The 27,669-nt window shown below is 37.9% G+C and overlaps 1 protein-coding gene across 4 annotated transcripts in view; it reads right to left on the bottom strand.

Annotated features, from left to right (window-relative positions):
- FUT9 (fucosyltransferase 9) overlaps positions 1-11,793 on the bottom strand; it is a 200,918-nt gene extending 189,125 nt beyond the window's left edge. For all 4 annotated transcript variants that reach the window (XM_045499064.1, XM_045499062.1, XM_045499065.1 and 1 more), the window contains exon 1: positions 11,318-11,793. The gene's annotated coding sequence lies outside the window, so the exon portion shown is untranslated. The remainder of the gene's footprint in view (positions 1-11,317) is intronic.
- Between the last annotated feature and the right edge of the window lie 15,876 nt (positions 11,794-27,669).

Here is a 27,669-nt window from a genome sequence, read left to right as displayed (position 1 = left end):
ACAGATGAGCCTGGGCATTACACCAACACAGAGAAAGGCATGTGTCTCAGCGTGGGTTGTGGGAGATGCATATTAGAGAAGATAATAGCTATGCTCAGTCTTGAAGAAACAGTCTACAATTAAGGAAAATAAAATAGCTATAAGCCTTTTTCTGCTGATTATTTGAAAAAGTTTAAGCTCCCTTCAAACTGTAAAATAATGGAGGAACATTAAGGCTGTGGGAAACATGCATATACCCCATTTTTGTTTAATGGTTTTTATTTATAATCTACTATAATTACATAAAATAGACATTTCTTATATCCTGTGGTTTGGACTCAAGTTTTAAATTCCTACATAGAAATGCTCAATCTTTAAATCTGTCCTCCATTATATAACTACAGTCTATAGACCATAACCCAAATATTCAGTAGCAACTAATTGAAGTCTAATGTTGCACTTGAAATACAATATATTGCTTTAAATTTTCCTTCTTAATTTCTGTCTTAGTGAGAGATTCACCAGTCTCAGATTGTACATGTTTAAAGCATTAGATCATTAGGAAGTAGCAAGGATGAATATATATCATACCATAGATAAAGAGCATATCAAAACAAGCACTTATTGAAATCTTCTGTCATTGTTAGGAGACAATTTCCCATGGGTCTATCACATTTCTGCACATCTTATGAAAGAAGCACTGGTTCCTTTTTGTTCTGAACTTTTTTTAATGTTTATTTATTTATCTTTGAGAGAGAGAAAGAGCATGAGCGAGGGTGGGGCAGAAAGAGAGGGAGAGAGTGAATCCCAAGCAGGCTCCATGCTCAGCACAGAGTCTGACACGGGGCTCGATCTCACAAACCATGAGATCATGACCTGAGCCAAAATCCAGAGTCTGCTGTTCATGAGCCACACAGGCACCCCCTGAACTTCTTTTTTTTTTTTTTTTTCAACGTTTATTTATTTTTGGGACAGAGAGAGACAGAGCATGAACGGGGGAGGGGCAGAGAGAGAGGGAGACACAGAATCGGAAACAGGCTCCAGGCTCTGAGCCATCACCCCAGAGCCTGACGCGGGGCTCGAACTCACAGACCGCGAGATCGTGACCTGGCTGAAGTCGGACGCTTAACCGACTGCGCCACCCAGGCGCCCCCACCCCGAACTTCTTTTAAAAGATGTTTGTAGAACAAATAACCTCAGAAGATAGTACTGGTATCTCTTTCTAGAGTAAAAAGAGACATACTTATTATCCATTATGAAGGTTTTGCATTCCTTAAGTTCAGGATCCCTTTCTTGAAATATTTAACTCTGGTCTCCTTGGTGTTGCCTTGTGGAAACTAGAGCTTAGGGAACTATTGCAAAAATGCTGAAACCCTTGCTACTGCTATTGCTGTGAATAATAAATTGTCCTTTATCTCTGACCCTAATGTCTTCTGCCAGCATCCATGAATCTGTGGCAGGTTGTCAGGTCAGTTTAAATGCAGAGTAGTATCTCAAACTCTTCAGGGTTTTTGATAATTTTGGTAGTAAGGATGGGATGTTGACAGAGACAAGGCTTTTTTTTCCTTGAAAAGGAAGGATGAGGGCCTTGCAGGTCCGTTAATGGGATTTGAAGGAAGACTGTGGGAATCAGTAGTAAATTATATAATCAACTGGGCAATAATGGTCCTCCACTTTTTTTGCTTGTTAATCAAGAAGAATAAGGGAGGTCGGGTAAGCTAAGTAACAGGAAATAGGTTAAAATACAGATTCCAAATGCTGTTCTGTTGTTAATTCTCCTCCAGGTGGAAGGACTTTCTTGCCAATCTGGTGGCCAGCCTCTGATCTGTGGCACAAGTTACAACTAACATTAAGATTAAGATTTGTACTGGATAGGCAGAGAGTTGCCTCCTATTTCAGGGATGAACACATACATTAAGTATGAAAGGGAGAATGCCATAACAGAACCCAAGTGAATCATTAGAACATTGGTTCACATGAGAAAGAAGAAGGCATGGCTTCTTATGGCTATACCTCTTATGGCTATACCTCTCCTTCATTCTATCAGGCTAAATAGATTCATTTGGAGTAACAGTAAAATCACTCAGTTATTTGTTGTTGTTGTTTATTTGTTTGTTTGTTTTACAGGGAGTGCTGGTTGCTATAAGGGAGTTTTAACTTTCTTGGGGAGATTTTGCAAAGATAGAAAAACTCCTTTGGGAAACCATAAATGAGGCTTTGACCAGTATCTGAATTCTTACTGTCCTGGATTGAGTTTAGAATTCTGATGAAGAATTAGAAAGAGAATTAGAAAGAGATCCAAAGAAATCAAGATAAATTCTTGAAGTCTCCACCACTGTTAAGGAAAGCCATTCCCTTATGTTAAAACCCAGCCCCAATGTTAAAACCATTAAAAGTTTAGAGATGCTTTCTAGACAATGGGGCAGCTAATTCCCCCAATTAATATGGAGTCCTTAAAGAGGGTCACTAGTCTGTGAGCCAAGACTGAGTCAGAGATTGACTAGCAAAAAAATTCTGTGTGGTTATGGTTTCTGAATCCAGGGATTTCCAAGGCTGAAATGGATGATGTTGGTCAGCCACACAGCCTTGAGGGCCTCATATCAGCTGTAAGGGCCTTACTCCCCCACATACAGAGTATTGAATGGACCAAAAATATTCAAAGTTCATTTGGTTATGCCATAAGCTATTGCCACATCATTTGAAACTGAAAATACACATGAAGTCTCTCTCCTTTCCTGTTCCCTGATTCCTCTCTGCCCCTCTACTTTGACCTATGATTTAGAGTGAGACATAAATTAAAAATAGAACTACCCTATGACCCAGCAATTGCACTACTAGGTATTTATCCAAGGGATACAGGAGTGCTGTTTCAAAGGGACACATGCATCCCAGTGTTTATAGCAGCACTATCAACAATAGCCAAAGTATGGAAAGAGCCCAAATGTCCATCGATGGATGAATGGATAAAGAAAATGCGGTATATATATATACAATGCAGTATTACTCGACAATCAAAAAGAATGAAATCTTGCCATTTGCAACTATGTGGATGGAACTGGAGGGTTTTATGCTAAGTGAAATTAGTGAGTCAAAGAAATACAAATATCATATGACTTCACTTATATGAGTATTAGGATACAAAACAGATGAACATAAAGGAGGAGAAGCAAAAATAATATAAAAACAGGGAGGAAGACAAAAACATTAAAGAGTCTCAAATATGGAGAACAAACAGGGGGTTGTTGGAGGGGTTGCAGGAGGGGGGATGGGCTAAATGGGTAAGGGGCATTAAGGAATCTACTCCTGAAATCATTGTTGCACTATATGCTAACTAACTTGGATGTAAATTAAAAAAAAATAAATCAAACAAAAATTAAATAAACAAACAAATAAATAAATAAATAAATAAATAAATAAATAAATAAAGTGAGACATAATTAGAAGTCAAGGTATCCTTATCCCTACCTGATACATATATATCCAACAGAGTATGCTAGAAATTTCAAGTAGAAGGGGGAATCAAACTTTTACAGATGTGTTGGATGTGAATACTCAAGTCACTTTCTTACCTGGATCTATAGAATAGTCAGATCTAGATAATGGCATTAAAGCAGAGTTCAATGGAAAAGGAAAGCTAACATGACCTTGTGAATAGAAACTTTGGGGCCAACTTAATGTGCTATTTTGTTGTTTTTACCTTTGACTGTATGGTAAAAATTAATGTGTTAAATGCTTATATTTCATCGCCCATTAAAGTGCCTGAGAAGATTACTACAGTTGGGTAAGGCCACATGTAGAGAAGTGTTAATAGAACATGCAAATCACTTTCTAGTCTTCTTTCTGTTTCTTCCCAGATGGTCCACCAACAAAACCAGTATAAAATCCCAGGACAAGAAAAGGAAATCACAGCTCTGATTACACACCTGAAGACCACATGGGTAGTACAAGATGCAGTATCTTAACAGAACAGCTCAATATGAATAATGAAAAAGACAGAACTGGAAGCTCAGAATGGATTATCCCTAACTGTTCATGTAACTGAATTCATTGCACAGACTAAACAATTTCTATACTACACTGGACTGCGTCAATGCCTTCTTTTGTATCCTGTTGGCCCCCAAGGACAATAATAAACTCATATTCATGTGTCATGACCATGGATATACATTGGCAGTAACTCCCCAAGTTACAACAGGTTATCTCCAGGGGTAGCTGAATTCCTCAGCCATTTGCCATCAGTAGGTTGGCAGTATGAATGCCTCTACCCTCCGCTGCACAAAACTTTAACTACATAATGATATCCTGTTTATGACAAAGTCAGAAGCTTCCATCAGCAATGTCTTGACTGTGGTTTTTTCATACACACACACATACACACACACACACACACACACACACACACACACACACAAATTAAAGTGACTGATAAACCCTGACAGAATTCAGGACTCTGCTTATCAAATAAGGTTTCTTGGGACTATATGGGCGGATTTGTATTATTTAATCCATCTGGCAGTTAAAGAAAAAACGCTAGTCTATTCAACTCCAACCAACAAAAAAGGTGCCCAGCATCTTACTAGAATCTGTGGATACTGGAGACAGTATGTAACTCACTTGGATATTTTACTTGGACTTTCATATCAGCTAATCCAAAAATTGGCATCCTTTGACTGAGGTCCTAGCCCATACTCTGTGTTGGAAGTTGTCAAGTAAGCTGTGGCATAGTCTCTACATTTGGTGTCCCACATTCCTAATAAATCTGTGAAATACAGGCCTCTGTGACTAACAATACTGCTGACAAAAGCCTCTGGAAAAGGCAGACAGCCTCTACTTGCAAGTGTCCCTCGGCGCTTTGGACTGGTCACCTCCCTATCATGCAGGGAACATATCATTTTGGGGTGAGTCAACTCACACTCAATGACTAACAATGTGAGACAGGGTTCTGTAGACCTCATTTATCAAATGGAAATGGTAATAGTATATTCAAGCTCCCAGCTTGCCTGGCTCCTGTGGCATCTCTGTTTTACATGAAAAAATGGCTCTCCCAAACTGTTACAAGGGTCCTAAATTTAACACTGCTGAATCTGCCATCCCCCGCCAGACAGCTCTGACCATGATTTGATCTATGATTTGATCTATTCCCCTTAATCTTGGCAAAAAAATGTATTAGAAACAGCAAGGGATGGCCCCAGTTTCTGAATTTTCCATGTAAATACCTGTCAACACCTCTGGATGTTTTTTCCATTCCTATTTCTGTAAGTATTGCTTAGCCATTCAGTGGGTCAGACAAATGCCAGCTATTGATGTGGACAAATAGGACAAGTTAAATTGACTGCCCTCATGTAGTCCCTCCAAAACAAGTTCTAGTATCAATTATTCATGCTTAATTTAGAGAGTAAAATCTCAGACCTTTTATGGGTCTCTAAAGTCAGCAGGAATTAGCTATTGAAACAGCCAGTTGTCTCCTACAGGTCAAAGCACAAAGCCATCATTATCACTAACAGCCCTGTGTCCCTTTCTATCACACAGCCATACCTGCTCAATAAATGTTCATTATTACAGTAAATAGGATACAGAAACTTAAAATTACCTCTTTAAATTTAAATATATTTTGCTAAAGCAGTTTGTAAATGTTCATTGTTGCACAGATATTACATATATTGATCACTATCTCCAGTTCTTTCCTCTTTTGTACATTTCCCATAGAATTTTCCTTGAAGATTTAGGTTTCTTAAAAGACAAACTTGGCATTTCAGACTTATGTTAAAAGTGTATATTCAGTTACATTTCCTTTAAAAACTTACCCATTGACCTATGAAGACTGAATCAACCATTGACTTCATTAGTATGGGACCATCTATATTTGTTCTTAATAATATGCAAGTATCAAACATCTTTGTCAGAGTTAACATTAATATGGGAAGCAATGAAAACATATGCTTTTTTAAACACATAGATTATTTTTTTGCCAAGACTTAGTCATGGCAAACCTCCATCAACTTTGGCAAGGCATATTAAGACTAAGTATAATCTTTTTGATTTTTTTCTTTGGACATCCTTGTTCAGTAACATGGTGGCTATCGTAGATTAAGGCTAGCTGGTGTCCTATCGCTCTTTTTTCTGTTTGTTCTTATCTGTCTCTCCAGTTATACTGTAAGTTGATTGAGGGCAGGACCTATATCACATTCGTCCTGTGTCTGTAGTTATGACTTCAGTTCTTCCCATGCAGTAGGCCCTCAATAAGTGGAGGCTGAACTATATTCCAAAGAAATTAGGTTATGGGAGCCTTAGAAATGTAGTCATTCTTTTCAGTTAAATCCATGTCTTAGTTGGTTTAAAGAAGGCCATTTTCTAAGACAAGGCTTTCCCCTCAGCTTTTTTTTTTAAGTTTGTTTATTTTGAGAGAGAGAGAATGCACGTGCACATGAGCTGAGGAGGGGCAGAGAGAGAGAGTGAGAGACAGACAGAGAGAATCCCCAACAGGCTCCACACTGTCAGCACAGAACCCAGTGTGGGGCTCGAACCCATGAACCCTGAAATCATGACCAGAGCTGGAACCAAGAGTTGGAGCAGGCTTAACCGACTGAGCAACCCAGGTGCCCCTCCCCTCAGCTTTTGAACCAGACACACAGCAGTCCGAAATCACAGATTCTTGGAACTTCAATTAACCCAGGCACACGTAGACAACACAGTATTCTTCCATATAATGTCATTGAGAAATCAATCTATATTACCATGTTGCTCTTCCTAGGTGAGACAGCACCGATAAGGCACCATCACCAAGAATACATTTGAAAGTTTATCTTTTACCCAGTAATGATGATGGTTTCCCATTGATTTAGTCATTTATTTTCACTCATCTGTCTGATCAGTGGCGAGAAAGATAAAAGTGCTAGGATTTTCAGTTGCAGGCTTGGAACTTTGTGAAACAAATTTATCTTCCCTGACCATCTGAACTATTCACAGGCTAGAGTGACAAAACAAAACAAAACAAAACATAACAAAACAAACACAAAAAGTTTGTGTGCGGATACATAAACCTTCTCTGTGATCACAAAAAGACTGAATATATGGAGAGATGAAACTACATGTTTATTTCACCTGTTTTACTTAGGGAAACCAAAATCTGTTTTTAGGAATATTTTTCAATGAACTATGTATTAAAAGTTAAAAGGGAAGTATCCAGGAAATTAAAGAAATCTTATGGGTGTAGAATTTATGATGAAAATTAAGCAAAAATGTTAAAATGTTTTTATGTGAACCAATAACAGTTAAATTTTCAAAACACTTCCCAAGCTTTAACCTGAAGGTGGAAAAGACTGAGCAGAAAAATATTACTTTCAACTGTGATGGTCACAGGACTGGGCATTCCCTGAAGAAGCACAGACTTTCATTTCACAACTTTCAGTGTTCTTTAATACTCAAACTGATTTTTCCCTGATAACCTTAAAATAAAATCAGAGGGAAAATTGATTTTTATTTTATAGAAAGATTTACAGCATGGGGTCAGGAGACCTGGATTCTAATTCTGTTCCTATTAACTATTTAAAAACCTTGGGTAAGGTATACTAAAATGATGAGAATGGAGTGCCCTCTACATCCTCCAATTGATATCTAAAGTCTGTGTTTCCTTCCCTTAAAAATACCAAACATTCTCTTTGCAGCTACATGAATAAAAATGAATTTCACACAGTCACATGTTAAATCACAGAATCTAAATGTTTCTTTTCTGCAAGAATTTCAATTGTTTCATTGATCTTATGAGAGTCACTTTGAAAGCATTATTAAACTCTGGTTAAATCATCATGCTAGTTTCGAAATAGTCATTTTGCTTATTTGTTGTTTGAGAATTTTTGGTTAAATATTCCTTCCCCTATGGAATAAAGACGGAAAACAGCCATATGTAAACACTGATGTAATAATTTGATATGTACAAGTAAAATATGAGGATTATTTTGAATTCATAAAATTTGAGGCATTAGTGATATGCAGATCCTTGTGAATTATAAATAAAAATGCAAAAATCCATAAAAATTGAATATATATGGGTATATAAACAGAAAAATATAAGAGATATATATTAAGCTATAAAAATATTTTATGTAGTTATCCGTCAATGGAATCTTCTATCCTTCATAGAACACTAAAGAAAGCACTTGGCTCTTTATTTAATATAATTTTAGGTGTGTGAACATTTGTGTTTTCCTTATTTCAAGGTTTTATTTTTAAATTTGTCTAAAATATTATTTAGGTCAATTAGTTGACATAAAACAGTTTGGCTATAATCCCCAGGTTTTACTGAATAAAATAGATGAGCCACTTCATTAAAAAAAAAAAAAAAAAGGAATTGTTATTGCTGTAATTAAGGAAACATTTCTTAAAATCCAAGTTGGAATAAAGCTATTATCCCAAATACCAAAATAACAGAACCTATATTTACTTACCTTTACTTGAGTAAAGAATTTAAACAAGTATCCTTAGATTTTTATCCTTTCTCTCTCCCTTCTTGCATGCTTTCTCTTCCTCAACACAACCCCACACACACTACACAAATGTGCCAAAAAATGGTTTCACATAGAGCATTCAAATAATACAATCTATTGGTGAAATAATCTCTATCATTTCCACAGTTTTAAATTTATTAATACCAATTTTTAAATTTCTCTTTACCATTGTAAACATTTACTATAGACCTATCCCATCCTCTAGGTGGCACATAATTGTGAGCACTAGAAGATACACTTAATAATATTGAAAGGTGTGCCATTCAAATATTGGTATGCCTTGTTTCCCCAAGTGTTAGATTTAGATGTTTTGCAAAATATTAAAAATGACAATGACTTGAAATTTAGGCAGATCCTGAGTTCCAGTTAATCAAGAGTTCCTGAAATTCCTGCCAGAATGTATGGCAGATTAATTACTTGCATTTTCATAGCCAATTCTGAGACCATTTTAATATTGCATGTATATAAATAAGCATTTATCCACGCAAAAGGTGTGTGGAGACATTTCTGATATTGTTTAGAATTTGACATTAATTAGAATTATGTTAGCATATATCACTTGAACTTATCATTTATACAATTTTGGACAATAACTGATCAAAGTCATCATTGCTCCTTGCTTTCCTTTTCATTCAATTGGGTGTATCTTTTCCAATACAGATTCAATGTTGTTGGACACGTTGCATACAGTAAGCATCCACTGTTATAAAACGGTAAAAGCATTAAAAGGAAAAAAAAATGACCTTTTGATTCAGCTCATAACTTATCTACCATCTGTCCACTTCATATGACCACATGTGCATATTTGTAGTAATTGTAAGTTTTAAAACTTGTTTTTGAATATTCTTCTTAGTCGAGCATTAAGTTTAAACAACCAAAACTTCTAAATTTAGAAAACCAACAATAAAGTCATTACTCATAGCTCCTCCTGACTTTAGATGCAGCTCTCCACAATTACTTAAAAGCATTGCTTGTTAGTGACTTGCTCACTGCATTTCTGCCCATGTCACAGAAAAAGAGAAATAAAGGCTCAGATACAGTTTGAGTTAAAACAAATTTTTTTTTAAATGTTGACACTGGGTAAGGGAAGCTTTTAAGGCAATCCTCACTAGACAAATTCTCTAAATAATTGCTCAACTTTTCCCTTCTATTTCTTGTGTAGGCAGAGATTTGCTAGTTTAAAGTGAGGAAACATCTCTCTGCATCAACTACAAGAGCAAGAAAGCCAATTTAATTTTTATTTCTCCAAAATCAGTTAAAATAATAATGATCACGTTACCAGGAAATTCATATTCACACACCACACACTCAAATGGGGCACCTTTTAAAGTTTCTGACATTTATTTCTGAATACTCTTGTCTGCATGAATTAGGGCGCAAAGGTCTATGACCATCAGTTCTATAGAGTAAAATATGCTGAAGTTAATATGTTTTCATCACTTCTTTGCAAAACTGAATCATAAATTGTGTGCGAGTAGTTTTGTTTTTAAGATTTCAAAACATGGGGAACTTTAGTATTTAAATCCTTCATCTCCCTCATACTCATTCATTGAACACAACTCTCTGTTTTCCTTCAAGCCAACTAGAGATACTAAAACGTTAAACATGGTTCCAGAAGAAAGGGCAGCTGCCCTAAGAAAACTTCTACAGAAAGACTGGATTCGAAGATAGTACACAACACCTGCGCTCAGATCCTGCAGGAGCTTTTCAGCACACGTTTTCTGATCTCACTATATCCCACTCTCAGCCATTAAACCTAAAGAAAAATAAGGGCTCTGTCTTATTGCAAAGTCAAAGGTTTTAAAGGGTGAGTTTTGTGCCACTCTCCTCTCCTTCAAGGAAAAGCTCCTTATCCTCAAGAGTTGCTGATAGTGTCGTTGCTGAAGAAGATTCATCACCCAGTCAGGTGCATGGTTCTCAACCTGGAACTAAGACCAGTTCCGGGAGAACAGGTACAATAGAGGCGTTCCCCGTGTCAGCTAAGAAGCCTCTAAAAATGAACAGAACAAATTTGAGCAGCGTAAATAGGTGTGTTCTTTTAAACAACAATAACAAAAAAGTTTAGTCGCAAAAGGTTGTGTGTGTGTGTGTGTGTGTGTGTGTGTGTGTTTTATTTTGGTTTTTGTCTTTCTGTTTTCAGGCTTGATCAGATCAGACCCTAAACAGCCCAGGTGCTAAGAAACAAAGTAACTGTACACAAGCCAGGATCAGCACTGTGCCAGTTTCCCGGAGGTGACTGTCAGAAAAGCAGACAGAAAAGAGGCACCATCGTGTCGAGGGAATGAGGTCAGAAATCACCCGGTGGACCATTCGCTCTGCGAAGGAATACGGCGGGACAGTGGGGCTCGCGAGCCAGGCAGGCTTTGTAAAAGGAGAGAAGGTGGGTCAGAGGCGGACTTTGAGGAGAAGGCTTTGTCAGGCGCGAGACCCGGTGAAGGGTGGCAGACGGGGGCGTTTAGCAGCTGACAGAAGCGGGAAATCAGAAGAGGGAAACGCGGGGACCCTGAGTGCAGAGAAGACCCCGCGTCGGGTGACGGGGAGGGTCAGGGCCATCCAACGCTAAGGCTTAGTGTGGGGGGTCGGCAGCTGGAAGGTGAGGCGGGACCGCGAGCTGCCGGCAGCGGTCCCCGGCAGGGAGAGGGGGTTCAGGTTGCCAGCAGGTAGAGTTGAAATCAAACAGCCCCTCGGAGACCGCGGAGCAGCGCCCTCCCTGGACTCCCTGCCTCGAGGTTGAGGAATCACAGCAGGTGGTTTTGTGGTACCTCCTAAAGCAAGGGGTGTTCTCTGGGCGTCCAGCCCGGGCGCCCGACCCCCGCGCTCTCCAGGCTACTCACCGGTCCAGGGAGGGAAGCGCCATCCGGGCGCGCGCGAGGACTGCGCAGCGCAGGCGGCAGGCAGGGCCGGGTGGCGGTGGCGGCGCTGTCCTAGGCGCGGGACTGGAGCCTGGGGACGCCGGGGCGGCGACAGCGGCGGCGGGGGCGCAGGGAGCTGCCGGCGGGGAGGGCTGTGGATCCGGAGCTGCTGCGCGGCGCGCGCTCTCTGCCCATCTCCTGCTCCGCTGAAGCGGCGGCTACTGCTGCTGCCGCCGGAGGGGAGGGAGTCGAGGGGGAGGGGAGGAGGCACGCGGTAGAGAAGGAGGGAGGGAAAGAGGGGAGAGGGGGGCGAGCGAGGGGAGAAGAGGAGATGATCTCCCAGAGTGGAGAGGAGGAGGGGCGGGAGGCGCGCACGAGCTCAGCAAAGGTTCCCACCAGAAGAGCTCGGGGGAGAGAAATGCGAGATGAGGAGATGGTTCCCTCCCCCGCCCCCACCTCCCCTCCCCTCCTTCCCCCTTCGCGCCCTTTCCTTGGGCTCTTCCTCGAGTAGCTCAGACTGGGGGTTACCCAGGCTGGGCTGGAGCCGGGGTTTCTGAGCGCTGGTGAGAGTGCTGAGCCCCAGAGGCGGCCGCGACAGCTCCCCGCGCCACCGGCCTGAAGCACCTGTGAGCGCACACACCGCCGCCGGCTCCATTGCGGCGGCTCTCCCGCCGGGATCTGCGGGCCTTTGCTCTCGCTGTCTCCCCGTTCTGGTCAGATTATGATCTCGCATGTGCATCCATGACATGTGTGTCATGCCCCTACTGCGGTTCGCTTCCTGGGAGCTTCTTGGCACAGGGTGTCCGACCAGAAGGTGCCGGCAGGGAGCTCAATGCAGGCAGCGGTCGCCAGCTCCTTAGAGCTGTGGCTGGTTAAGGGTGGCTGTGTTTGTTTGCCGCCCGGGTTGACTCGTTAAAGAGGTTAAAAAAGAAGAAAGAAAGAAAGAAAGAAAGAAAGAAAGAAAGAAAGAAAGAAAGAAAGAAAGAAAGAAAGAAAGAAAGAAAGAAAGAAAGAAAGAAAAGAAGTCTTATGACCTGATTGCCTGGGATCATGTTTTCCATTTTTAGGGAGGTTGTAAATGTTAAGGGGTACGGGGGCAGTCCATTATCTTCTGTCTTGGTTTTCCTCCCTTTCCCCTAAAAAAAACGTGTCCTAAAAAACCGGGACACGACTTAGCATGTTTAGTGGAAATATTTCTCAATCTTTCTACTGCAGAGCTTTTCGTTTTTACCCAAATTCTCCTCGTGTTGGTCTCGCTTTCCTGTTGTAGATTTTCTTTGCTCTGTTAGACTGAATCATTCTTGTTTATTCGCAAACTACAAAGACTCGCATGAAAATAGATACTGTGTTTAGCGCCTTTTATATTCACAAGCTCAGAGGGGTGAATCCACACATTTAGTAAATATGAAACAATTGGGACATTGTTGACTTGATTTCCATGAACCATAATTCTGTTTCATAATCTTCACGTGATAGTTGAGGGTAGGCAGAGAGCAAAGTAAATCATGTGTGTAAAAGGTATGACTAGAGAAAAGTCTAGTACAACTCTCCTCAAATAACATTTGACGTGATAGAATTACTCCCCGTGAGCACACTGAAGAGAGTTTTAGAATGTGTGTGTGTGTGTGTGTGTGTGTGTGTAATTTTAGTAGTCTTTCGGTTAGTTGAGTCATTTTTTACAAGCCTAAAGCATCTTACCCTGTAGTATAAGAAAACCAGGCACTTTATTTTACATAAATGTGTCTTATATAACAAATGTACCCATATTACAATACTCTCAATTGTATATGGAGTACAAAGGCACATTTTTAATGCAATAAGGCATACCCTAAAATGATGAAAAACCTCTAGCGTTTCCCATATACATTCACATGAGAAAAAACAATGTCCGTATGAAACATATTGCTGGATGGTTTGGATATTGTCAACTTTCTAGAATCTTTCCTGTGAGACACATCTGTTAGTGAAAATATTTTGTTTCACATCTACCTAATAATCCAAATGAGAGAAGCACTTCCTCATTGAGGGAACGGCAGACATCAAACTTTTCTGATATACCTTAGCTTTGAAAGGCATGTGTTACTGTCTCCTGATGTTCAGCACTGCACCATGCAAATTCACCATATGCTATTCTTCTTTGAAGAAGACCATAGGAAGAATATAGTGGGTGAGGGCCTGCACCTCATTTGACTTTAACATTTCTCAGTAGTGTCTAGACTGCAGACATAAGCAGTAAATTTTTCAAATCCTCATGGCTACTTGGGCAGGAAGTGGTTACCAAACATTTAATCTCCATTTTCTCATCCCTGTTTAAGATATCCCTTACCCTTCCTTCACTAAGGTAATTCATCTTTGAGAATTTTTGTTATTTTCCTCCTATACTTGATTATGAAACTGTAATAGCAGTGTCTGTATAGTCTTGTTTTAACGTTGGAAAAAGACAAAAACAAACAAACAAAACATGGAAACAAAAATGCCTTAAAGCCAAGCAAAAAGAAGGGATGACATTTAGAGCACAGCAAGACAAATTTTTAACTCTTCATCCCTAACCACTTGGCCCACCAGAGACAAGAATAGGTGATAAAAGATGGAATGGTCTTCCAGTTCTTCTGCTGGAGGACTTGGATTTCAATTTAGATTCTCACGCTGGGTAAAAACTTGCTTTTCACCCCTATCATGTCATTCTCCCCCTTTTATATGTCTTTCCTCTTCTACATTTGCATTACTGTTGCACTGTGTTCTTCTTTACAACAAAGGAAGCCAAATAAATAAATAAATGAAATAAAAAGCTTCACTTTAAACACTGATGCTTTGCATTTACTTAGTTGACAACAAATTCTTACATTGCAATTTTCTGAAGTCAGATCTATTGAAAACCCTATCTTTGAGCAATTATTGCAATATACTACCAGATGCTGGTTAGCAAAAGAAATATCATTAATCTATTTATTGAATACATATATTTAGTAAGCACCCCTGGTAGGCAGGCACCATGTTAGGCCCTGGGGATATCACAATGAAGAAAGATGGTAACCATGGCCTTTTGAAGCTTAGAGTCTAATGATCCAATAAAAGTGCTTTTTCACCAGGAAAGATGTTTTTGGTGATGATGATAATGATGATGATGATAATGATGATAAATTTCAAGCCCAAAGAAGAAATATTTATTAGTTAAATTGTAGGCATTAACAAGATTGGGGATAAAGCAATACAGATTATTTGGCTTTGTTTGTAGCCAGTTCTTACATCAGTTGTTGAAAAAAGAGAAAGAAGCATTAGCGGAAAAAAATAATATTTGTTGTAGTAAAAGGCAACAGTAGAATTTTTTCAGGCCAGTGAAAGTTTTGATGAGCCGTAACTTTTAAAAATAAACATTTGCTATTATTGGTGGGGGGAAATGGAGAGTAATAAATGTCTTTGAGGGGCGCCTGGGTGGCGCAGTCGGTTAAGCGTCCGACTTCAGCCAGGTCACGATCTCGCGGTCCGTGAGTTCGAGCCCCGCGTCGGGCTCTGGGCTGATGGCTCAGAGCCTGGAGCCTGTTTCTGATTCTGTGTCTCCCTCTCTCTCTGCCCCTCCCCCGTTCATGCTCTGTCTCTCTCTGTCCCAAAAAATAAATAAATAAACGTTGAAAAAAAGAAAAAAAATGTCTTTGAGGTTGTGGAGACTTCTGAAAAATCATATATGTACCACGTAATACATGTGGTTAGTACTGCTGAATACATGGACAGATTTTACAATGATGATGATGACAATAATCAGCAATTTTTCCCGTTCTCTTCCTGCAAAATATACCAAAACAACAAGGAGAATTAAAACAAAAAAAGAGAAATCTGAAAATTCTAATTTCAGCAAAATCAGGAGATAGATAATCTGCAGTTTCCAAAGAGTTTGTACAAGATGCCCAAACTGCTGAGATCAACCAGAACTTGAGAAGAGGAAGTAAGGAGAGGAAGAGCAGACAGTGGGCCCAGTGTTATATAATCTTAGAAAGTATTGATAAAAATATTGTTCCTGAAAGTGAGAGTTTCACTCTGAAGTGCAAAAGCTCTTTCCCCTGGTGACAACAATGGATTGAGAAGCCAAAACTTGAGTATAAGCTGCAAAAGGAGGGAAGGAAGAAGCATGTCAAGTGTAGACAGGCTCAAGAAATGTATGCTTTCTGAACGTAAATTGCTCATCTTGACTTGCCAAACGTATGCATCTTATTTACAGAAATCAGTGTGGGGACTGGAGTGAGTGGGACTGATGATAAGAACCCTCTTGGGCATGTCTTGTGGAATGAAATGTAGGGCTACACACAGATTAAACAGAGGAGTAATGTTTGCAAAAAGCCTTCTATCCCTTCATCAGCAAAGAAGCAGAACATTTGTAAATCTCAAATGGCTGTTTTCACCTCTTTTCTTCCAAGGAAATTAGAGGAGAAAAATTTAACTCAGTTAATGATGAGTAATAAAAAAAAAGAATGGGCATACTATCAGTACAAAAATAATATAGGAAAAACCTTACAGAGGAGCATCAAAATGTAATAATTGTTGAGGAACACATACCATAACAGTGTTGCCATGGAGAAGTTGAAAAATCTGTCCTAACATTTTGCCATGAATTTTCATAAGGGCGCAATGAAGGAGTTGCTTCTATGAATGAAAACTACAAGACACAAATTTGAGAACCTGGGGATAGTTGAGGAGATAATAGGAGCAGATGACCCAAAGCTGGCAAATCTTATGACAAATTAAGAGTGAGTATGGGAGAATTACAAGGTAAAATACACACTGAGGTAAATACAGCAAGGGAAAGAGTGCAGAAACGAGAAAGGCTAGCAAGATGAACTGGAAATAGATGAATAGGGTTAGAGAGAATATGAAAGATGGAGCAGATTAGCAAACAATGCAACACATACATAGTTAGAGATCCTGAAGAAGAAAAATAAGTAACAGAACAGAACAAATATTTAAATATATTATTAAAGAAAGCAACATCCTCGAAATGAAAGACGATTTGTGATTTCGTTAGTTTTTTACTTTTTCAACTTCTTATTTAAATTCCAGCTAGTTAACATACAGCGTAATACTAGTTTCAGGTGTAGAATTTAGTGATTAATCACTTACATATAACACCCAGTGTTTATCACGAGTGACCTCCATAATGTCCATCGCCCATTTGGCCCATCCCCCCACCCATCTTCCCTCTGGCAACCCTCAGTTTGTCCTCTATAGCTAAGAGTCTGGTTTCTGGTTTGTCTCTTTCTCTCTCTCTCTCTCTGTCTCTCTCTCTCTGTCTCTCTCTCTCCTTCTCTCTCTCTCTTTTTAAGGGGTACCTGGCTGGCTCAGTCAGTAGAACATATGACTCTTGATCTCCAAGTCATGAGTTCCAGCCCCATGTGGGCCTGGAGCTTACTTAAAAAAAATGCAATTTCACTTTTAAAGGACACAATGATTACTAAGAAAATTTCTCCAGAATTGTTACCACCAAGACATATCCTACTACAATATATAGAATTTAAATATAATAAAGAATCCTTCAGGCATACAGGCAAAAACAATCAGTAACTTATAAAGGAGAATATTGAGAGTGGCTTCAGAATTCTTCACTGCAACATTCATAGCAGAATAGAGTCGATCAATATCTGTGGAGGAAAGCCCATCAGATACCAAAGAAAATAAAGTGAGAGCTAAGGGTTTTTTTCTATTTAGCCAAGAAGTCCTTCAAATATTACAGGTACACACAGTTTTGAACATGTAAGGACTAAGGGAATATTGTTCATATGAATCTGTCTGCAGAACAGAGAATGGAATTTAACTTTCTAAGAGATAAATGGAAGAGATGTCCTAGATCAGATACTGACTGTGGGCACTAAATGAATTTAATCACTGACCAGAAATGTGGAATATGCGAATGAGAGCAAAATAATAGAATATAAATCTCATAGACCCTGACAATATAGAAATGATATATCTAAACAAAGTGTAAGTGAGAAGAGCAAAAGAAAATGATATTTGAAGGCATTGATTGTTAAATGGCCAGGAGTCAAAGGAAATCACTTAAACATGTCCTCTAACGTATTTAACAACACAAAGATAAACTATAATCAAAATAATAATAAATAAATTACATAGTGGAGGAGGGAGACAGGAACAAGAAATAGTAATTTTATTATTTATTTTAGTAAACTAAAAAATATACTCTATAAAAATAAAGAAATGCAGTTAATTTATAAAGGAATAACTATAAAAGTAATAAAGAATGAAATAAAAATCATAAATATTGAGAATATACACATACAGGAATATGTAAAATAGACTCCAGAGTGAAGAAATTTTACAAAGTTAAAAAATAAAAACACAACACAAAACAGTATGGCAGAACCAAGAGGAATCATATACTTCATATAATAAAAGTAAAAACAGTTCTCTCCTTTTTGATAAAATGGGACTTTTATTTTATTTTTTATTTTTTTTTCAACGTTTATTTATTTTTGGGACAGAGAGAGACAGAGCATGAACGGGGGAGGGGCAGAGAGAGAGGGAGACACAGAAGCGGAAACAGGCTCCAGGCTCTGAGCCATCAGCCCAGAGCCTGACGCGGGGCTCGAACTCACGGGCCGCGAGATCGTGACCTGGCTGAAGTCGGACGCTTAACCGACTGCGCCACCCAGGCGCCCCTAAAATGGGACTTTTAGATTTGATCAAAAATAAAATAGAATTTTGTGTTTTCTATCCATAACAAGAAAACTCAGAATGTTTGAAAACTGAAAGGGTAGACAAACATATACCTGGCAAATGCATATAAAAAGTAAGCAGGAAATGAAATCATAATTGGAGACAAAGTATCTTATGAACCAAAACATGTTAAACAAGATGAAGAAGGATATTTTAAGATTATATTAACAGGCACCTTCCTATGCATGCAAAACAATTATGATTATCATGTACAAATAGTATAGCATCTACATCAGGTAGCATCTACATCTCACTACATCAGGTATTATGATACAGGCAAAAAGATAGCATGAAGCCTGCTATTAGTAGGAATCTTAATACTTTTAATTCATGAGAGTTTACAAGTATAGGCAATGCATAAAGATATTAAAGATTAAGTATCATATACTCCTTTAAAATTTTTTTTTAATCTTTATTCATTTTTTTGAAAGAGGGAGAGACAGAGCATGAGTGGGGGAGGAGCAGAGAGATAGAGGGAGACACAGAATCAGAAGCAGGCCCCAGGCTCTGAGCTATCAGCACAGAGCCCAACGAGGGGCTCAAAGTCACTAACTGCGAGATCATGACCTGAGCTGAAGGATACTCAACAGAATGAGACACCCAGGCACCCCTGTACCATATACTTTTTACAGGCTAATCTTACTTAGGCATTGATGGAAAATCCTAGTTAGAATATTAACAAATAAACCTTAGCAATACATGAAAAGAAGACAATGTATGCAATTTTCTATTTTAGAAAAGTTACTAACATACCTCATTTTCCTCACCTATCAATGGACGTAAAACATCAGTAGCCACTTTGTGGAAATTTTTCAAATGATTTAAAGAGTTACTGCATATAAAATCTTTAGCAAGAAAAGCTAGAGTACAGTGAGCCCTTCATAAATGTTATCTGTTGTGTTTATCAGCTTTCATAAGATATTAAAAAATGACTATGCTTGTGAGAATAATATAGCTCTTATTTTCATTTCTTAAATAATCAATTTCTGTGTGAATTTATTAATGTTGTATTCTCATCTTTGTCCCTTCTCTCCAAGGTTTTCATAATTAATTTAGGGCCTCTATTCTTTTTTTTTTTTGCATAATTATTAAAATCCTGGTAAACATTAAAATCAATTTACAAATTCTGAGCACACTGCAAACTATCTATTTAAAAATAAATTTGAATATATAGTAATATATGAGTATATTTTCTCTCTTTTAGTAGACTTTATTTCTTAGAGCAGTTTTCAATTCATAGCAAAACTAAGCAGAAGGTACAGAGAATTTTCCTATATTCCTTGTCCCCTTTACATGCAATCTCCCCCACTATCTACATTCTGCACCAGAATGGTTCATTTGTTCCAATAGAGGAACTTCCCATGAATACTTCATTATCACCCAAAGTCTGTAGTTTACATTAGGGTTCACTCTCAGTGTTGTGTATTCTATGGGTTTTGACAAATGTATCATGACATATGCCCACCATTAGAGTATCACACAGAATAGTTCCACTGCCCTAAAAATCCTCTCTGCTCCATCTATTTATTCCTTCTCGTCCGCTAGCCCTTGACAACCACTGATTTTTTTTCACTGTCTTCATAGTTTTGCCTTTTCTGGAATGGCTCATAGTTGGAATCACACAATATGTAGCCTTTTTTTTTTTTTTTTTTTTCAACGTTTATTTATTTTTGGGACCGAGAGAGACAGAGCATGAACGGGGGAGGGGCAGAGAGAGAGGGAGACACAGAAGCGGAAACAGGCTCCAGGCTCTGAGCCATCAGCCCAGAGCCTGACGCGGGGCTCGAACTCACGGACCGCGAGATCGTGACCTGGCTGAAGTCGGACGCTTAACCGACTGCGCCACCCAGGCGCCCCTATGTAGCCTTTTTTTGATTGGCTTCTTTCACTTGGTAATATGCATTTAAAATTCTTCCATGTCTTATAGTTGCACCAAAAAGAATAAAATATCTAGGAAGAAACTTAATCAAAGAGGTGAAAGACCTGTATTCTGAAACCTGTAAAACATTGGTAAAGGAGTTAAAGATGATTAAATCAATGAAAAAAGGGGCGCCTGGGTGGCTTGGTCAGTGAAGCCTCTGACTTCAGCTCAGGTCATGATCTCACCATTTGTAAATTTGAGCCCTGCTTTGGGTTCTGTGCTGACAGCTCAGAGCCTGGATCTGTCTTTGGATTCTGTGTCTCCATCTCTCTCTGTCCCTCCCCTGCTCATGCTCCATCTCTCTCTCACACACGCACAAATAAATAAACATTTAAAACATTTTTTTAAATAAATAAATGAAAAGATATGGATTGGAATAACCAATATTGTTAAAATCTCCACACTACCCAAAGCAATCCACAGATTTAATGCAATCCCTATCAAAATACTCACAGAATTTTTCATAGAACTAGACAAAATAATACTAAAATTTGTGTAAAATTGTAAAAGATTCTGACTACTCAAAGCAATCTTGAGAAAGAAGAACAAAGCTGGAAGTATCACAATCCCAGATTTCAAGATACACTGCAAAGCTGTAGTAATCAAAAAGGTATGGTGCTGGCACAAACAAACAAAAAAACAAAAAAACCAGACACATCGATCAATGGGACAGACTAGAGAACATAGAAATAAATCTATGCTTATATGGTCAATTAATCTATGACAAAGGAGGCAAGAATATACAATGGAGAAAAGCCAGTCTCTTCAACAAATGGTGCTGGGAAAACTGGACAGCTACATGCAAAAGAATGAAACTGGGCCACTTTCTTACACCATTCACAGAAATAAACTCAAAATGGATTAAAGATCTAAATGTGAGACCTGAAACCATAAAAGTCCTGGAATGAAACACGGGCAGTAATTTCTTTGACATCAGTCACAGAAACATTTTTCTAGTTCTACCTCCTCAGGCCAAGGTAACAAAAGCAAAAATAAACTACTGGGACTATACCAAGATAAAAAGCTTTTGGGGTAGCCTGGGTGGCTCAGTCGTTTAAGTGTCCGACTCTTGATTTTGGTTCAGGTAATGATCTCACGGTTCCCGAGTTTGATCCCCGCATTCCACTCCATGGTGACAGTGCAGAGCCTGCTTGGGATTTTCTCTCTCCCTTTCTCTCTGCCCCTCCCCTGTTTGCATGCTTTCTCTCTCAAAATAAATAAATAAACTTTAAAACACATACACACACTTTTTGCACAGTGAAGGAAACCACTGACAAAAACAAAAGGCAACTTATGGAATGGGAGACAATATTTGCAAATGATATATCTGATAATGGGTTAATATCCAAAATATATAAAGAACTTATACAACCTACTACCAGGAAAACAAATAATCCAATTAAAATTGGACAGAGGGCCTGAATAAACATTTTTTTTGAAAAAGACATACAGATGACCAACAGACACATAAAAAGATACTCAGCATCACTAATACTCAAGGAAATGCAAATCAAAACCACAAGATACCACGTTACGCATATCAGAATGGCTAGAATAAAAAAGACAAGAAACAACAAGTGTTAGCAAGGATGTGGAGAAAAAGGAACCCTTGTGCACTGTTGGTAGGAATGTAAATTGGTGCAGCCACTGTGAAAAACAGTATCGAGTTTCTTCAAAAACTTAAAAACAGAAATACCATATGACCCAGTAATTCCACTATTAGGTATTTACCCAAAAAAATCAAAAACATTAATTTGAAAAGATATATGCACCCCTATGTTTATTGCAGCGTTATGTATACTAACCAAGATATGGAAGGAAGCAAAGTACCCCTCAGTAGATTAATGGATAAAGAAAAAATATATATATAATGAAATATTAGCCATAAAAAATGAGATCTGTTTATAACAACATGGATGGACCTAGGGGGTATAATGCTAAGTTAAGTCAGACAGAAAAAAAAAATACCATATGATTTCACCTCATATACAAATTTAAGAAAAAATAACAAAGAGGCAAAAATCATACTCTTAAATACAGAGAAGATACTGTTGATTGACAAGAGTGAAGGTAGATGGGAGGATGAACGAAATAGACAAAGGGAATTAACAGGTGCAAACTTCCAGTTACAAAATAAAGAAGTCACAGAGATGAAAAGTACTGCATAGGGAACATAGTACAATTGGAATAATGTTGTTTGGTTACAGATGGTGAGTACACTGCTCATGGTTAGCACTGAGTAATGTATAGAATTGTTGAATCATTGTGTTGTACATAATAAGTAATAATAAAATTAAGAGTAAACTAGTAATAAAACTAATAAATAATGAAAGAAATACAGCATTGTATGTTAATTATACTTCAATAATTTTTATTTAATAATTTTTTAATTAAGAATTAAGACATTTATACAAAGACTCAAAGACCAAAAGCAGATGCTACCTTGTCAATCCTATTATTTAAGGACAAAATAATACCACAGCTGCATATTCTTTTTCAGCCAATAGAGAAGGAACAAATATTTCCAAACTCATGTTAAAAGCCTGTAACACTGCTGCCAGTGTCAAAGAGGAGGTCATCAGGAAAGAGAAATACAGGGAAATGTCTCTCATGAACATGGAACAGCAACAAAATGGTTCCTCTATGTCTTTTTATAGCTTCTTTCTCCCTATTGAATTTTACTCTTTAAAACATTAAGATCGTTACAGGCTTTGTTTTTGCTAGCTTTGGGCTAGTATATCTTATTGAATCAGTGTATATCAAATTTTCAGAGTTTTTGCTGCACAGGTATCTTATAAGTGACATATACACACACACATACATATATGAAAACTATCTTTTGTAAGATAGTATGGAAATTCTTTTTATTAGATCACTTTAACTCTACTCTGATTAGATATATTCTCTTTGGACCATCATATTTTGTTTTTGTTATTGACTTTTTCTATTTTTTCTTGTTGTATTATTTGACTTTTATTCCATTTTTTACTGGTTTGACATTTATTTTCCTTTTTGTTTTATATTTCTTTTCATTCCAAAATTCATTTTCATTCTAGTAGTTATCTTGAATTTTTGACATTAATATCTTAGATTTAATTGTTATATCAAACACAAAAATTGATCATTGGCAATATCTTACCCCTGAGAAAGAGAAAAATGTGACTATCCTCTTACTTAGCTCGACATCTCATATTAATCCATCTCACTTCTGCCCAGAACACTTCCATTCATGTTTCTGTCTTGGAATTTAGTTCTGAGTCAATACTAAATATTTTAATCATGATTTATCAAATTTCAGTAAGCTTTATTCATTTAAATTTTTTTATTTACCATATTACTGTTTTCAGTCTTTACTGAGAGAGTCTTTTGGTACTACTTTCTAAGTACATATTTTTTCTAAATATATAAATATATATATTCAAGAGCAAAGATAAAATAGAAATCTATTTTGTTTTTGCTATTGAATTATGAAAAAAGAAGTTATTATAATTTATTTATTTATTTACCTATTTTATTTTAGAAAGAGAGAGAGAGAGCAGGAGCAGAAGGGGCAGAGGGAGGGAAAGAGAAAATCTTAAACAGAATTCAGGGCTTGATCCCACAACCCTGGGATCATGACCAGAGCTGAAGAGTCAGACGCTTAACTGACTGAGCCCCCCAGGTACTCAACAAGTTTTTATAATTTATAATTCCAGGTTCACTGTTACATTTCCTCAGAATGTTAATGACATTGGTGTATAGGTTTTTTCTCTCCAATATTGTTGGTAGGAAGTCTAATGTTATTATTTCTTCATCTTTAAGCAGTCTTTTTTTCTCACTCTTTACTTTTAAGAATTTATTTATTTATATTTGTCGTTCTCAGAAATGTAATTTGTGTATTTTATACTGTTTGACATTTAGGTAGGCTTTTTCCATCTAAAAACTGGGTCTAGGGAATTCTTGCCAGTAATTTGTTTAAAATAGTTTCTTATTTTTTCTATTTTATTCTTCTGAACCATTAAACAAATATGAAGAACTAAAGCATAATCTTAACATAGCATATTTGGTTGCACAATCCTGGAGCATGGAACCTGGAGCCTGATTTCATGATTGACTCACAATTCCTTTGAATGTGGCCCTCAGAAAGTCCTTTATGTTAATGATTAAAGATATTCTTTACATACCTAGAGTAATGGATTGTGCAATTCTAACTTGTCAGGATTGCTTGGCACAAAAATCAAGATTGATAATGTGCACCAGTTTCATTGTTGAGGTCCTGAGTTTCCATTACCATGATTGTTTGACTAGCAGTGATGAGGGAGCATGAGGCAAGCTGAGGGCAAAAAACAGGCTGACACACCCCTCCTCACCCCCATCCCAGTGGAATATGTGTGATATTCTTCAAACACTCCCAGCTACCCAATAACAAAGGAAAGGGGTTTAAGTGCTTGCCATGGTAATGTGGGAAACTAAGGCAAATGAAAAATTAAATTCCCTTACTGCCTATAGCCCATTGACAAGACCTTGAAACTGGCAGAGTGACCTCCTTCTAGGAGCTCAGCTGCCTCCACGGTGACACTTTGCTAGGGGCAAAAGAGAACCTTGGTTTAGCATTGCTCCAACATGAGGATCCTGTAAATCTACTTCCTTTATCTCAACTGCCCCCAGGATATATGCTGGCAATCAAGGTCCAAGATTTTGGCCCCATGATATGCATCTGAGGGGCCTCCGGACTGAGGTTTGATTAAATGGTGATAAATGGTGTTTCCCCAGCAACAGCTAGCCCCTCAAGGTCCTGTAAACCTTGCTTCCAAAATACCTTAGAGACTTACTCTATCCCTGACACCCTCCCAACCTGAGGGTATATAATGAGGACCCCAATGCTCTTCTTACCCATGGGTCCTGTCCCCTTGCTTAAATAAAATCACCTTTCTGCACCAAAGACGTCCTCAAGAATTCTTTCTTGGACTTCAGCTCCAGACCCCGTGAACCCTCTATCAGCCCAAAATTTCATCAGCAGGATATGCCTGTGAGACAAGACCCATAAAAGCCTCAGACTCTGAACATTTGAGAGGATTTTCTTGAGCAGAGATATTTCATATAGGTTTCTATGGTTCACTGTTAGGGAGAAAGCACATCCTGTACTGAGACATAGAAGGACTCAGAAGACTGCACCTGATCTCTCTGGATTCCGTCCAATGCACATATTCTTCTTACTGCTTCTACTCTGTATCCAGAATTAAAACTTTTTCGAAATCCTGTGAATCAAACTTGTATAGTAGTGAGATCCCAAAACAACAAATCTTGAACCATATGAATGAACTTTAAAAAATTTTTTTTTTCTTTTCAAGTATTTTCTCTTTTTTCCTTGCTGTCGTTTGAAATGATTTCTTGGGGTGTTTGGGTGGTTCAGTTGGTTGAACGTCCAGCTTCAGCTCAGGTCATGATCTTGTGGTTAGATGGTTCAAACCCTGTGTGGGGTTCTGTGCTAACAGCTCAGAACCTGGAGCCTGCTTCAGATTCTGTGTGTCTCTCTCTCTCTGCCCCTCCCCCACTCATGCTCTGTCTCTCTCTCTCTCAAAAATAAACAAAACATTAAAAAATGTGAAATTATTTCTTAATTTTCTAGTTTATTAATTGTCCATGTAAATAAATATGGTCTTTATATTTATCTTATCTATTGAGGGGTTTTTGTTATTGTTATTTATTTTAATAATTCCATTTTTAATTTACAAGTCGATTTGGTTCTTGCAAAATTTCTGAGTTTTTTTGCACAATTGCCTCTTCTTGATTCATAGCCACTTTTTTTTGTTACATAACCTACTATTCTGGCTTCACAGATATTATTGCATACTTTATCTTGGTGTAGACAGTACATACGAGAATTAAATATTTTTTTCAGTTGGTGATATTACCATTTTCACAAGAATAAGTTCTTTTTGTTTCATCTGTTGGTCATTCTCTGGTGGCTGTGCCATTGTCTTTTGCTAAAAAAAAATAGCTGTATGTAAGTATGTATGTATGTATGTATGTATCTATATCTATCTATCTATCTATCTATGGTATAATAAGTAATTGGCAGGAAGAGAGGTGATAACCTTATTACCATGCAATTCCTAGCTACATAGTGTTGCACTGTTTCACACCTGGCTTTGGAAGGGGGAAGTGGGGAGGAAACAGGAGGAGGAAATTGTGGTTCCATCTCCCAGGTTTGAATGGCGTTGGACACCAATACCATGCATTCTGTGATATCCCAGCCACCAGAAGAGTTGGGTAAAATTGGCCCCTGCTTATGTCTGTATTTTCTTTAATATTTATATTTCTTATTCATACAAATTTTCCTCTTTTTTTCTGTTTTTTTTTGCATTATGTTTTACAAGAGATCATATAATTCATGTTAATTTATGTTCATTTAGATCCTTCTTGATCTCCATGAATATATAAAAACTATACAATATTTCTGTTGTACATCTCATTCACCTAATCTCCATTTAACTTTTTTAATCCAACTTCTTGCTTGCCCCAAATTTTATCATTGCCTCAGACAGACTTGATGTTGAACAGTTACCACTGATTGTTTTCGACAAATACTAGGGGGAGAAGATTCTTCCTACTGTGCTAGTGTGAGTGCAAGTCAGGTCAAATAAAGAATATCTCTGTTGACTGGAACTTTTTGAGCTAGCTGTCAGACGGATGCAATCATTAAAAATTTTCTGGGCATGGGATTCTTTGTGGAGCTCATATCTAGTTTACCTCCTGCAGTGGCTGCTAGGCTATTGCTTTTTGCAGCTAGTATGGCTACAACGTATTGGTTTTAAGGCCACCGCAAAGCTGGAGAGAAGAGAATTGGAATAGGAGGTATTCAAATGTGGCAAAACTGTTCTTAGAGACGTTAGACCGTTTTTGTTCTTTAATGACTGCTCCTCCTGATGGTTGCAAGCCTTTAGTTAATTTCTAAAGTTCTAAAAAAAAGTTGATTTTTGCAATTTTTACTGTGCTTTCTTTGTTTTTTTGGAGGAGGAAATTTTGAGTGGTCTTTGTTCTGCATTACTGTACTGCTCCCAACTCCCTGACCCATAGATTCTTTCTTTTTACGTAGTTTGGCTGAACCAAATCCTATGCTTATACCTAATGACAAGTGCACAAAGAAGCTTCATATGACCATTTTCCAAAAGGACAGCTGACTTTATTTGGTGAATGGCTCTAATAAATACAAGCCACTACAGTGAGTGTGTTAGCCATTACTTAAAAAATTAGTTGGGTCTAATATATTTCAAATTACTTTGTTATGCTGACCCCTATCAATACAATTATCATACAGTCACAGTTGTTTAGAAATATCCTGTTTCTAATCAGAAAACAATATGTAGCTTCTTTTTTTAAGTTATATTTATTTATTTTGAGAGAGAAAGAATGTGTGTGAGCAAGTGGAGGTGGGGCAGAGAGGGAGAGAGAGTCCCAATTCATGAACCATGAAATCATGACCTGAGCTGAAGTGGGACCTTTAATCGACTGAGCCACCCAGGCCCCCTCAATTTGTAGTTTCTAACCAATAGCCAGCAAACATCTCTACTTTTAAGGGTATTTTTATGTATACTTAGCTATCATATTAAAATTAGGCCATAAACATTAAAATAACCTATTATACCAATTTGCTTACGTTAGTTATGCAATTCTTATACCATCACAAACATTTAAGTCTGAATCTTGTCTG

The sequence above is a fragment of the Leopardus geoffroyi genome, chromosome B2 (assembly GCF_018350155.1).
Source record: "Leopardus geoffroyi isolate Oge1 chromosome B2, O.geoffroyi_Oge1_pat1.0, whole genome shotgun sequence".
NCBI lineage: Eukaryota > Metazoa > Chordata > Mammalia > Carnivora > Felidae > Leopardus > Leopardus geoffroyi.
Note: the sequence above shows the minus strand (reverse complement) of the source record. Positions and strands in the feature narration are given on the sequence as shown.